The sequence below is a fragment of the Grus americana genome, chromosome 3 (assembly GCF_028858705.1).
Source record: "Grus americana isolate bGruAme1 chromosome 3, bGruAme1.mat, whole genome shotgun sequence".
Lineage (NCBI taxonomy): Eukaryota > Metazoa > Chordata > Aves > Gruiformes > Gruidae > Grus > Grus americana.
Genome location: NC_072854.1, coordinates 17,364,169 through 17,377,862, shown reverse-complemented (window position 1 = coordinate 17,377,862; position 13,694 = coordinate 17,364,169). Strand labels below are relative to the sequence as shown.

Genomic DNA, 13,694 nt, shown 5'->3' with positions numbered 1-13,694 from the left:
AGCCTAAAATGAATATTTTATAGTAGCTCCTTTGTGTATTGTAAGCACTTTGTTGTCATGTGCTGCAAGGACTAATCAATTCGGTTATCCTTAATAAAAACAATGTGATGTAAATTATTAACGTGGCCATATATCTACCATTTCAGATACTAGTTTACTTGGTTGAGATCATAACCAATGGGATTTGCAGATCATCCATGGATAATATGCTTGAAGAGCAAAGCAATCTTGTAAAAATGAACATGACTTCAATGATAAAATAAAAATATAGAGACTACAGAGGAAACCTACTGTGTATTTGAAGCAGAAAACATAATGCACCTGGTCAAATCAAATATTCGTCACTTGTATCCCCATATTTATTTCATGTCAAGTACACGAAGAAAGCAATTCTTGACAAAAAGACAGGTGTTTTACTAGTCTTGAGCTGATGGAGAACCTGAGGTACATGGATAGTTAGGGCAAATATTTGCAAGCAGCGCAACTGATCTGAGCTTTTCATTTCTTACACATAATGCGAGACACTTGGAATGTGATGTGAAGTATTTAGCCCAATATTCCAGTCATGGCCTAGCAAATGTAATGCTAGTTCATGCATCCACTGATATATTTGGTGTCTGAACACTTTGAGTCACAGCATCTCTACAGAAGAGGATGTTCAATTGTTACTCACTATAACTGCTGCTTTGCAGGCACTTTCATTTTCAAGGTTGCTGTTCCCTTCTGTACAAGCATGACCTTTCATTCTCTTAAATTATTTGTCAATATTAAAACGCAGGATGCTTCTTTGCACTCTGTCCACCAAGTGATACAGATCTTTTCCTATAAAAGTTAGGTTTGCATTCTTAATTTCCATTCCATCAGTCTTTGTGCTGCACAGGGATATTAAAGCCAGCTCTGAATGAGCTCACTACAGACTCGTGTTGCTGAGCAAACCCGTGTCCCAGCTGTCTCCAGGCCTCACCAGTTCCATTCAGCCATGTACCAGCACTGAAGTGCATACCGTTTCTCAGCCAGTTCAATGACTGGCGAGGAGCAGATCTGGATAGGGAAGTGGAATTTGTCTGCAATTTGCCAGTCATAACCACAGAAGTGGCATGCTGTCCTGGTTTCAACTGGAATATAGTTAATTTTCTTTCTAGTAGCCAGTATAGTTTCATGTTTTTGACTTAGGATGAGAATAACGTTGATAACACACTGACGTTTTCAGTTGTTGCTAGGTAGTTGTAGTGTCTACGCTAAGTCAAGGACTTTTCAGCTTCTCGCTGTGCCCTGCCAGGTGCACAAGAAGCTGGGAGAGCACAGCCAGGACAGCTGACCCAGACTGGCCAAAGGGACATTCCGTACCATAGAACATCATGCTCCATATGTAACTGGGGAAGCCAGCTGGGAGGCGGGATCGCTGCTCAGAAGCAGACTGGGCATCAGGTTGGTTTTTTTCTGCGTGTGGTGAGCACTTGCATTTGTGCATCACTTGTTTTATTGTTATTATTACTGTTATTATTGTTACTACTATTATTCTCTTCCTTTGCTATCCTATCAAACCTATGAGTTTTTTTCCATTCTTGTCCCCATCCCCTTGGCAGGGGAGGGGTGAGCAAGCAGCTGCATGGTGCTCAGTTACGGGCTGGGGTTAAACCACAACACATGCTAATGCTGCTCTCCGGGTTAGCTGAACCAGCTGAGGCAGAGAGGTTGGGAAGCTTCTTACAAAACTTCGTTGGACTACGAGGACATAATCTTTCTCCTCTCTCTAAAGCTTATGAGCAACTATTTTATACAGTCCTCAAGGTGACTGATTAAAAATTTAGTTTAACATAGAGTTGCTTAAATAATTTCAATTCTGTAGTGGAGTTAAATCGTCAAACTGAGTAATAAGGATGGGTATTTTCTCTACCCCACCTCTATTCAAATTCAGCCAACTCAGTATTTTATGCCGATAAAAGCTTTACACTGAAGTTTAGAGAGAAATGTTGCATATAGGTTCCCTGTTAAAAATGTGTTCATTAAGTGATAAGGTCAATGATAGGCAGTGCCTGATATATAACACATTGAACCTGAAGGTCCTTCAGATGGGGCTTCTGTTTTGCAGAGAAAACACAGGGGAAGCAGTTCCCTCAGTTCTGGATGTCAAGGAGAGCTGGGTCCATTCTTCCTACCCACCTCTAGCATCTCTCATTTATAGATATGTATATTCCTTGTTCACAAGACTGGAGAGAGCCATTTTGTCACTGTCGTATGGCCTGCTGCGTAAATTGCCCCAGGACTGCCCAGCATTAGCTGTTGTCTAAACTAGAGCACAGGTATCCTATCTTGATGTTAAAATTGGCAAGAAATGGGCAAGGAACTGCAACCTTTAAATGCTCGGAGTGATCAAAATTGTTCCTTGTTTATAGCCGGAATATAGCTAGCATCAGTGTCATTTGCATGTAATGTGGAATCCCCTGTTCTTAGCATAGATATTTATCAAGGCAGACCCAGTCCTGCCTAGAAGCTACCAGCCACAGTCATCCCTTGTGCAGCTCCACTGAAGCAAATGGCTCAGAGACTCTGCTAATGTAATCTACCCTGTAAAACGCTTCTACAGTCACATTTGGATCATCCACTTAGTGCATTTTCCTTTAGTTTTTTGAATAAGACATATTCCCAATTACATAGCTTCTTTTTCTCTACAGTGCTTCACAAGAGTGGACAATTGTTGACTAGGAAGTGGTGTGCGCTGTAGAACAAGGTCACTGATTTCATACTTGAAAAACTACGTGGACTTGTCATTTAACAACTTGGGTTTCCTCTTCAAATGGTTATACCCATGAACTGAAGCAAGAAAAGTAGACTATAGACCAGCACAAAGATAGCAGCTTATTGCACAATACGGAAAGCTGCAGGTCTGTTTTATGCCTTCTCAGAACATTCAGGAAATTCTTTTTTATATTCGGTATAATCTAATCAAATAATGTTGTAGCAATGAGACTCCTTATATTGAGCACAAGAAGTTTTGCACTATAACAAGAGACACAAAGAGCTGTCCAGAACATTAGATATATGTCATCTAACTTGTTAGAGCTGATTTACTAATGAGACTGTCTACCTATACAGACTGTTGTCTTAATTTTAATAAGTGTCCTAAATATATGTAAAGTCCACCCAAATGCTGAATATTCTCTTCCTGATCCTGAAGCCCCTCTCACTACTGAACAACAGCTCCAGCTTGTTGAGAGAATCCCCTGTGCCTCAACCGTGGTGGGCAGAGTCTGATGTGGCCATCACGGAAAACAGTAAATCTTGGTTTTTTTCTGGACTTGGACACCTCTCCCACAGATGAACTGAATTATTAGTTTCAATACTCAAGTTTTGTTTCCTTGAGCTCTTAAAAGCCCTTGACCTGCATCATTCTTGTTCTAGTACTAACGATCTGATTAATGATGTGCCTATCAAGATTTTTTATGTGAACCTTTGTTCTTTCTTTGCTCATTTCAAACTTAGCTACAATCCGGCATAAAGCCATACAGACATAATCAAGCCTGGAACAATACTTGGCAAATGTTGGGGTTTGTGTGGATATGCATATTCATTTCAAATCATGCCTTGTTTGGCAATCATATGGGTGCACTATTTGTGATTCACCAACGTTCTGTTATTCACCACGTTATACAGTTTATTGCTTAACAGTTTACTATTTCTTAGTTTATTTTTAATCAGTTTACTGTTAAACAGTTAAGCAAGGACATACATATGTGGACACTGAGAGGAGACTGGCTCCGGGCTGTAAGAAGGAGCCAACGTTTTCAATTATATGGTCAGTTTACTATTTCTCCCCTCTAGCAGAAAGGTAGTATCCAGACTCCAAAATAAGAAATTAACATTTTATTGCTAATGTTGGGCTGGCTATGGAAAATAGATTTAAACTGTTATAGTCCTAATGAGTTCACCACAGTAACTTAATGAAGCAATTGAAGATGACAGGCAGTGCATTGTAAGGGGATTATTGCATGCCTTTAATAAAACATAAAATAAAAAGCAAGGCATTTCATCTACCAAGAAACCTCTGAAAACAAATCTCCTCTCCACCTTGTTGAAGCAAAAGAAACTAATGGAGTTTTAAGGAAGCAGAAAAGAAAATAGATCGGTCTTGCATTTGCAGTCTGAGGACATTTATCACCTCTCGGAAAAATCTGCCCAGAATACTGTATTTATTTCTCATAACACATCGCACAGTGATTTTCACCTTGAAACCACCAAATGATACAAGCAATGGTTTAATGTTAGGACTGTTCTCTGTGTATTCTGACAAAGACCAAGAATCTCATGAGGAACAGACCTCAAGGTGCCCTTTGGAGGAGTGAGCAGAGGTGGAGACAATCTCCTTTCATGGAGGTTTGTCTCCTTTTCCGGAGACAGCTGCAGAGGCAATGCAAAGTATTACCAGCAAGGAGTCAGTGGGATGGAGCCCAGTTTACTTGAGCCAAGCCCTATATTATTGTCAGAACTTTGCCAGACCGAAGTGACAATATGAACTGCAGCAGATAAATTTGTACTGACTGAAGACTTGGGTCTAGATCCAGTTATATAACAGAAATGCCCAAATCACTTATTTCACTAAAATTATGAGGAGAGATGAAATTCTGTGCTGTTAACAAATAGAATTTTATCTGCGTAAGCCAAGAACATATCACAAGCCCTCTACTGACAGGGGCTACCAGCATAGTTGTGCTGGTAATCCCTTCCGAGTTAAGGCCTTGCCTCAGGCTTTCTCCCCTAAATGTAGTACGTCAGAAAAGGAATTGAAAAGGTTAGGTCAGGCAGAGCCACACCAGGAGGATATGAAGCCACTCTCCTTTTTAGAGGTTTTGAGATTAGTATGCTGCAGACTGCATGGAGAAGTAATAGAGACTTTGATTAAATCTGTTTCAATCTGGAGCAATGAAACAAAGAATAACATGGAGGGTATTGCGCTTCAGCCTGCGTTTGCAAAAGGGTTTGGCTTTCTTTTGATCCCTGCTTTTCTGTTTGAGCTCTACTATGAGGTCTCATTGGGTTAAATTCAGTGTTCAGTATCTGAAGGGCACTGATTTTTCCCTGTTGGATACCTGATCAGTGTCAACTGCAGGCACTAATTAGGTACCAACATATTCATTTCACACAGACGCTTTACTGTATCGGTATTGTATTGTATTTTGAAGGCTATTCAAAAACCAAACCATGAACTTCATCTTCAGCTTTCTCTCCAGATAGTCCTTGGACTTACCACTGGTATCAAATATATCAAATATCTCCCTCCCATCTTACATCTGATGCCAGTGATAAACTGTGTCTTCACAGCACCGTGTGTTGTCCATTGAAGAACAGAAGATGAAAAGATGAAATTGCTTGACATATCCTGGAGTTAGCAAGTGCCCAAAATGAAGAAGATACCATTTCTCTTTAGTTAACTGACACCTGAACAACCACTGAGACACAAATCTATGCTGATGAAGGAGCAAGAGAGCTGTGAAGGTGCCTGACACAATCCTCATCACATACCACAGAGGCATTTCTGCCACTCCAGAGCAAGGGTTGACGTTCCCTTTGTTTCCCTTTCCTGTTAGCTCTCTGCTATGCTCCTTCCTTGAGCTGAAGATAATCACATTAGGAACATACTGTGCTTTCTATGTTTAGATCTCTAATTAGTTTACTCAATAGGGTAAGTATAATTATCCTCATTTTGAACCATCATAAGAAGATGAAACAATTTGCTCAACATCTCACCCCAGTCATTTATATATATGCTTTTATGTCTATGAAAATCCTACTAATATATTCCTTTTAGTAATATCTTGTCGCAGTTAGTTCCACATACTAACTGTGCCCCACATCTCACTTTTAAGCATTTATTTCCAAGTAAACTCCATGCTAGACTTCTGCCCACCTCGCACCAGACGAGTTGCCGCAGAGGGTGAGAGGCACAGCCACACAGCAACAGCAGCGAAGCAATCTGCCCCGCGGGACACCTCATCCTCTGCAAGGTGAGTAATGAAAACTTTGAAATTTTCCCTTTTTACTCTGATAATCCGGGGGGGTGGGGGAACCAACAGAAACTTAATTTCTCCCAGTCAGTTATTTGTAAGCACATCACTTCTCACAGCAAATATAAAGTAATGCACAGAGAGGTTAAGTAATTTTAAAAAGACAGTCTGTGGCAGTTTTCTGTCCAGTGTCCCCTCTTTGTTACAATGAAGGACTGAAAAGTTGCGCTCATAAGCCACAGTCATTCAGAGAGTCCATGTTTCTTTTTTGGTCAGCTCTGTTTTATTTCACTTTTTTAAAGAAAAGAAAGTTTAAAAGAACCTTGAAAAAAAGTTTTTGGCAATTACCTCCACAGCGGCACATGAATTCTGTTCAGTGCGGTCATTATGTTGGTGCATACAAAAATCCAGCTTTCATTCGTCGAGTCTGACTTTTAAGAAGCTTTTTCACCAGTGCATACAATTTGGTCTGTGTCCCCTCTTTTGTAGCCATTATTAACTCCCAGTGTGGGCTACAAACCCAAGCTTCCTTATCTGGTGCCAACTGGCATCTGTCACCACTCGCTCCTTATCTGCTACCTCTGCCAGTTCCCAGCATTAAATGAGGCCACACCACGCTATCGTCGGGATTAGACCTAATGCACTGAGTTCTGTCTGCCCTGTTTATTTTTACCAACTTATTTAGATTTCCAGTCTGAGCATCCAAGCTCCAGAAATGCTGGTGTTATAACGAGCAGTAAATCCACACAGATGGAAAGCCTGACTATTTTCTCTCGTGTTTGTGCGTTCTTAGAGACCATGGAGGAGATGCAAAAATCCTACAGCACAGGAAGCTCCACAAACGTTACTTCCAGACCACTGCCATGTGTGTGTCCAGGGGCTAGAAGGACCAGGGGACACAAGGAAGAACAACTGACGGGATTCAGCTAATGCTCTGCAGCTATTGACCAGAGAATTGTACTCCTACTATTTCGTAAATTATCCATATCTTTATTAGATACTGGGAGATAAATGCATTTATAACTTCCTCCTCCAACATATAATGATGATTAGCTAAAAACTTTGTATGATCCATTCATAACCCTGGTCTGAAACTGGTGGAGCAAAATCCAAACTAGGTCAGATGCCAAAGCACAAAGAACAGTGACACAAACAGGAGATATACAGTTTGGTTCGCAGGTACTGAAGAAAGTAAAGAAACTCACTGCAGAGAGAGAAACCTTTTTAATGCTGATGCAGAAGTATCCTTACTCTTTCACAGGGGTTCAGGTCCAGTCCATTTTTAGACACAACCAATCTCTTCCTAGATATTTCAGATAGGAATACATTGCATTGATGGAAAATACTTTCCTTCACAGTCAAAACAGAGTTCTCCTCAGTTTACTCCCTTCATGTCTTTTCCTATTACTGCACAAAATTTTTCAGCATCATGGGTGTTTACGCTTTTTCTAATACTCAGAATAGACTAGACTATTTCAGTTGGAAGGAACCTACAACCATCATCTAGCCCGACTGCCTGACCACTTTAGGGCTGACCAAAGTTAAAGCATGTTATTAAGGGCATTGTCCAAATGCCTCTTAAACACTGACAGGCTCAGGGCACCGACCACCTCTCTGGGAAGCCTGTTCCAGTGTTTGACCACCCTCTAGGTAAAGAAATGCATCCTAAAGTCCAGTCTGAACCTCCCTTGATGCAGCTTTGAACCATTCCCATGCATCCTGTCACTGGATACTAAGGAGAAGAGATCTTACTTGCTTGTTAAATCCCTCAGTACCCTCTTTACCTTCCTTAAATTCCACACCATAACTTTTTGATTTATCAGCTCACTAGTTGGAAAGTAATAAAAACACGAGGCTTACAATTAAGAAAATAGTGCTAGTAAGATTAAGGAAAAAATGGAAATTAAGCAAGCCTCCAAAGCAAAAAGCTGTGGAACACCTCCAGAGGACGTTATAGACAGTAAAATTTTATACATATGCAGGAAGTAATTAGATTCATGAAAGAAAAACACTTCAAGTGCTGTGAAACAGAAAGATGTCACCTCTCAGCAAGTCAGTGGCAGATCACTGAAGGATGGGCGGTGAACAGAGAAAGAGACCACATGCTTTTCTTGCTCATCTGCTGCTTCCCAAGGATCTTGTGTCAGCCACTTTCAAAGAAAGACTAATGAATGAGATGGACCTCTGGCCTGATTCAATACATCAGTTCTTACATTTTTTTATTATCCATTTGGGATGGGTAGGTTGCTTGTTTGATTGATTTAATTTATCTACTGCATCACACAGAAACTGTGCCAAGAAAACAAATTGCTATATTCATCATAATGTTGCTGGGATGGAGGTCAACAGTGCAGAGCAGCACTTCTGGACTGATAAAGGTATAGCCTGACAGCCTCGGAAAGGAGTGTCAGAAAGAGGTGCTCGAGGTGCGAGCTTGTGCGGTTAAGAGAGCAGGAGTGGGCGAGTTGCACAAAAGCAGAAGTGTCACTCGGATTTTGCTCTTTACACAACATACATAAGTGAGTCTCATGACAGATGATAGATACATCTCTGCGCAGGTTCAGTGAGAAGCTGCGTGAACTAGGAAATCAAGTAGCACTGCACTTACGGGGACCCACATGAGGCCCGGTGACGATGAGGCGCTGCCTGCGGAGCTGCGGGGTGGTGCTGGTGAGGAGCTGGAAGCAGCAAGCATAATTCAGCCCCATCGGCGCCTGTGCTAGCAGGACGCCCTGCTTACCAGGGACCAGGACAGTACTCCTTACGAGCAAAACATCAGCCTCCTGCAGTGCAACACTGCTTTAAGCTGCAGAGGAGTCATGTTTTCCCAGCATGAAGTTCATCAGAATGAGCTCCAGGTCACTGGCTTGAGGCTTCACTAGCTGAAACTTGCACTTTCAGGCCATTACAGTTGCAGGGTTGTATTTTCCTATGCACAGATTCCCCTTTCCCCACTTTCTTCTTTTTCTATTTCACTCAATGGTGATGCTTGGCTTGTATCGTTCCTGGCACAAGGTAACTGAGGGTAAGTGCCCTGAGCTTAGTGACTGTACTTGCATCAGAAAAAGGTGAGACAGTTGACGGAGACTCATGGTCACAAACCAGAATGGGTTTTGGATCTCTGTTTTCTTATCACTTAATAGAAAACTATATTTATTTAGTTCAAGGAAGTGAAATTCAATATTGGAATTAATATTTTTTATTTTCCTCAGTAGACTAATTAAAAAAAAATCAGACTACTGAAGTTTAAAAAATAAATGACATTTTACAACACTCAATTGTTCCTGTAAGCTTAAATACAGTGATTTATTTAGAAATATTAAGCCCAAACACTTCATGTACACCACTTGCTAATGGGAGAAAAATTGTCCAAACAGTCAACCTTCAGCTTGATTCATTAGCACCTGGCAAAATGGACCTCTGTCACAAGCAAGGCATTGCTATTTACAGTCCTTACCAGTTGGATGTAGCCTCTGACTATATTTCAACAAGGCCAAACTCAAGGTCCTGCACATGGGTTGGGGCACTCCCAAGCACAACTACAGGCTGGGCAGAGAACGGATTGAGAGCAGCCCTGAGGAGGTGGTCTTGGGGGTGCACCAAAAGAAGTGTGACCAGTTGAGGTAGGTGATTCTCCCCCTCTACTCTGCTCCTGTGAGACCCCACCTGCAGTACTGCATCCAGCTCTGGGGCTCCCAACATAAGAAGGACATGGAGCTGTTGGAGCAAGTCAAGAGGAGGCCACAAAGATGATCAGAGGGCTGGAGCACCTCTCCTATGAAGACAGGCTGAGAGAGTTGGGGTTGTTCAGCCTGGAGAAGAGAAATCTCCAGGGAGACGTTACAACAGCCTTCCAGTACCTAAAGGGGCCTGCAGGAAAGCTGGAGAGGGACAGTTTACCAGGCAGTGTAGTGATAGGACAAGGGGTAATGGGTTTAAACTAAAAGAGGGTCGATTTAGATTAGATAAAAAGAAGCAATCTTTCACTGTGAGGGTGGTGAGGCACTGGAACAGGTTGCCCAGAGAAGTTGTGACTGCCCCATCCCTGGAAGTGTTCAAGGCCAGGTTGGATGGGGCTTTGGGCAACCTGGTCTAGTGGAGGGTGTCCCTGCCCATGGCAGGAGGGCTGGAACTAGATGGTCTTTGAGGTCCTTTCCAGCCCAAACCATTCTATGATTCTATGATTCTATGATGAAATGAGTTTCACTTATTACCTTCCACTCTTCTATGTACTCCTAATATCTAATCTAAATCTACCCTCTTTCAGTTGAAAGCCATTACTCCTTGTCCTATCACAACATGCCCTTGTAAACAGCTCCCCTCCAGCTTTCACTGCAAAAGGATTCATACATGCTGAGGACAGTTTTCAAGAGCTGCGGTGGGTTGACCCTGGCTGGAGCCAGGCACCAGAGCCGCTCTCTCACTCCCCTCGTTCACCAAACAGGGGAGAAAAAAAGTATAACGAAAAGCTTGTGGGTCGAGATAAGGACAGGGAGAGATCATTCACTAATTATCGTCACAAGCAAAACAGACTGAACTTAGAGAGGGAATTCATCTAATTTATTACTAGGCAAAACAGAGTAGTGCAATGAGAAATAAAATCAAATCTTAAAACATCTCCCCCCACCCCTCCCATCTTCCCGGGCTCAACTTCACTCCCGGTTTCAACCTCCGCCCCCCCTCAGCGGCACAGGGGGACGGGGAGTGGGGGTTACGGTCAGTTCATCACACGGTGTTTCTGCGGCTTCTTCATCCTCAGGGGGAGGACTCCTCTCATCGTTCCCCTGCTCCAACATGGAGTCCCTCTCACAGGAGACAGTCCTTCATGAACTTCTCCAATGTGAGTCTCTCCCACGGGCTACAGTCCTTCGCAAACTGCTCCAGCGTGGGCCTCTCCCACGGGGTGCAGACCTTCAGGAGCAAACTGCTCCAGTGTGGGGTCCCCCACGGGTTCACAAGTCCTGCCAGTAAACCTGCCCTGGCGTGGGCTCCTCTCTCCATGGGTCCACAGGTCCTGCCAGGAGCTTGCTCCAGCGTGGGCTTCCCACGGGCCACAGCCTCCTTCAGGTGCCTCCACCTGCTCCGGCGTGGGGTCCTCCACGGGCTGCAGGTGGAATCTCTACACCCCCTCATCCTTCCTCCATGGGCTGCAGGGGGACAGCCTGCTTCACCATGGCCTTCACCACGGGCTGCAGGGGGATCTCTGCTCCGGCGCCTGGAGCACCTCCTGCCCCTCCTTCTGCACTGACCTTGGTGTCTGCAGAGTTTCTTACATCTTCTCACTCCTCTCTCTGGCTGCAAAAGCTCTAACTGTTTTTTTTCCTTCTTAAATATGTTATCACAGAGGCGCTGATTGGCTTGGCCTTGGCCAGCGGCGGGCCCGTCTTGGAGCCGGCTGGCATTGGCTCTGTCAGACACAGGGGGAACTTCTAGCAGCTTCTCACAGAAGCCACCCCTGTAGCCCCCCCGCTGCCAAAACCTTGCCATGCAAACCCAACAGAAGAGCTCATGAATAAAAAACCCCCTTGTTCATCTATTTATTTTTGCCTTATTAAACCAAAGCCAGATTGCATTAAATTATGTATTCAATTGTATTACAATCATCTTAGTACATGTGTCTGCAGTAGTCAGCAACTTACAAACATATGCTTATATAAATAGCTTTATGCTTGACATATTTACAGTGGGTTTGGGGGTTATTCAAGTATCGATGTCCTCATGTGTGTCTGTATATGCAGGATCAGGGTCACAGGTCTCTGGGAAGTCATTTCTAGACAGGAGCAGGAGACGCTATGCTTCACACTGTGACAAATCTTGTAGTAATACTAAAATCTTCAGGAAAGATTCTTACAAGAGCGTGACTCAAACCGGCCTCGACTGTCAGCATGAGTAAGGGATCAAATGCTCAGAAAAAAAAAAATAAGTATCAAAGCAAGAAGCCAAAGCAATGTAACTATTCTCTGGTACAGGAAGCTGCTGATGAGCAAAACCCAGCTGCAACCTGTCTGACATAAGGATGGTGGTTGCCAATTAAAAGGAAAAATAAAGATAATGAAGAATGTTAGATGGAGGACTAATTATGGAGTTTACATAACCTGACTTTGCCTTAAACCAGATGATCAGAGATAAACTAATAAACCAGAATAACTCATGAGGAACATATCTGATGTGTTCAATCTTTGCAGAGATCAGAAAAGCCTCATTTTGAGGTTGGGTGTTTCCACTACAGGAGCGTAGCTGTGATTTGCAGGGTAATATCCATATAAAATATTTTTCATGGTAAAAACTATTGAAAAATAAATATTTTCATGAAGCAGGACTTTCTTGAAACATTTACAAGTTTTTAATCAATACTTTTAATTTTCTATTTTCAATTCCAACTTTAGAATTATTTACCAAACTTTGCATTCTACTTTTTTTTTTGGTGAATGTAGCAGGTTTTCTATGTTTTTTTGACTTGATAATTAAAAACTCTATTTCTCTCTGAAATGCCATATACTGCCTTATGTGTTGTGTTATTAGATAAATGAAAAACATTTTTAATTGACTCAGTGTAGCCATATGAAATCTCAAGCTCCTTATGACTGAGCAATACGCTACTGGTGTACTTGCATAGTTATATGTATTAGACATATATTTTTCTACAGAAATCTCAAACAGAAGTTGGTCTGAAATTGGACAAAATTGTTCTGTGTATGCTGTAACCTTGGGGATGTGCTGGTCTTCCCATTTAAGCGCGTTACGGCTGGCTATCTGATGCTAGACCTACTGCATCGGCTCAGTGACCACGGAGGATTTATTTCACATGCACTTGATAGCCGTGTGCCTACGCTCTGTGGGTGTGTCTGGGATTTCATGGGATATTCATTCTGTCGCTTTCCCACTGAGCTTACCCTTCTATGCATTCTTCTCCGCAGGTCACTCCTTAGCCTCCTCTCACTGGGTGAAACAAGGGCAGCTCCCTTAACCCTTCCTTGCAGGCCATATGCTCTAGACCTCCACCAATCCTGGCACCCTCCCCTCCCTTTTCTCAGCATCCATCCTACCTGGACAACCCCCTCAACACACCTTATCAGTGACAAAAGTGAACAACTACCAAATACATTAAATTAACTCTACTACAGAAAAATGCAGCTACTGTTGAGATTTGATCGGCTCTTGCACATCTCTAAGGGAGTCTGAGTTTTTGTGTTGGCTCTTTGGTTCTGGTACTGCTCTTTGATATAGAATGGTTGTTGGTTACGGTTTTTGTCATCCTTGAGGATGTTTGGTCAGGACCATCTTTTCTGATGTTTTCTGCTCTCCATAATCACTGAGGTGTTATGCAGAACTATGGTTCTGCCCAGTCAGGGGCTTCATCACACCTGCCATGGGCAGCCAACCCTCCTCAACATCCCCTCCTACTTGTTGTCTTCAAACTGCTGCAATTTATGCCTTTGTTAAGCCAGTTCCATACAAGTAACATTCTGGAAAAGATGTAGTTGCTTACCAGAGCTCACCCTAGGGCAACGGCATCTCAAAAACATTGTTATATTTTCATTTAAATAAGTATAACCACACTCCCATGAATTTAACTCCCTGAATTCAAAACACATCTATTTCTGGTTTTGCCAGGGATTTGCTTCTGGTTTGTACAATCTCTTAGTGACCACAGCTGTTCCTCCATGTCTCTGTACGCTGCTTTCAACTATG

General features: G+C 42.6%; 1 protein-coding gene and 1 long non-coding RNA gene across 5 annotated transcripts in view; one reads left to right on the top strand and one right to left on the bottom strand.

Annotated features, from left to right (window-relative positions):
* MBOAT2 (membrane bound O-acyltransferase domain containing 2) overlaps window positions 1-13,694 on the bottom strand; it is a 176,907-nt gene that overhangs the window by 126,494 nt on the left and 36,719 nt on the right. The window lies entirely within an intron of this gene.
* LOC129204351 (uncharacterized) lies at window positions 1,244-9,248 on the top strand. 4 transcript variants are annotated; one of them, XR_008576338.1, is made up of 4 exons: window positions 1,244-1,428; window positions 5,217-5,680; window positions 5,865-6,002; window positions 6,796-9,248. It is a non-coding gene; the product is annotated as an uncharacterized LOC129204351 (long non-coding RNA). The 4 variants fall into 4 exon arrangements; XR_008576337.1 differs by lacking the exon at window positions 5,217-5,680; XR_008576340.1 differs by having other exon boundaries at window positions 5,320-6,002.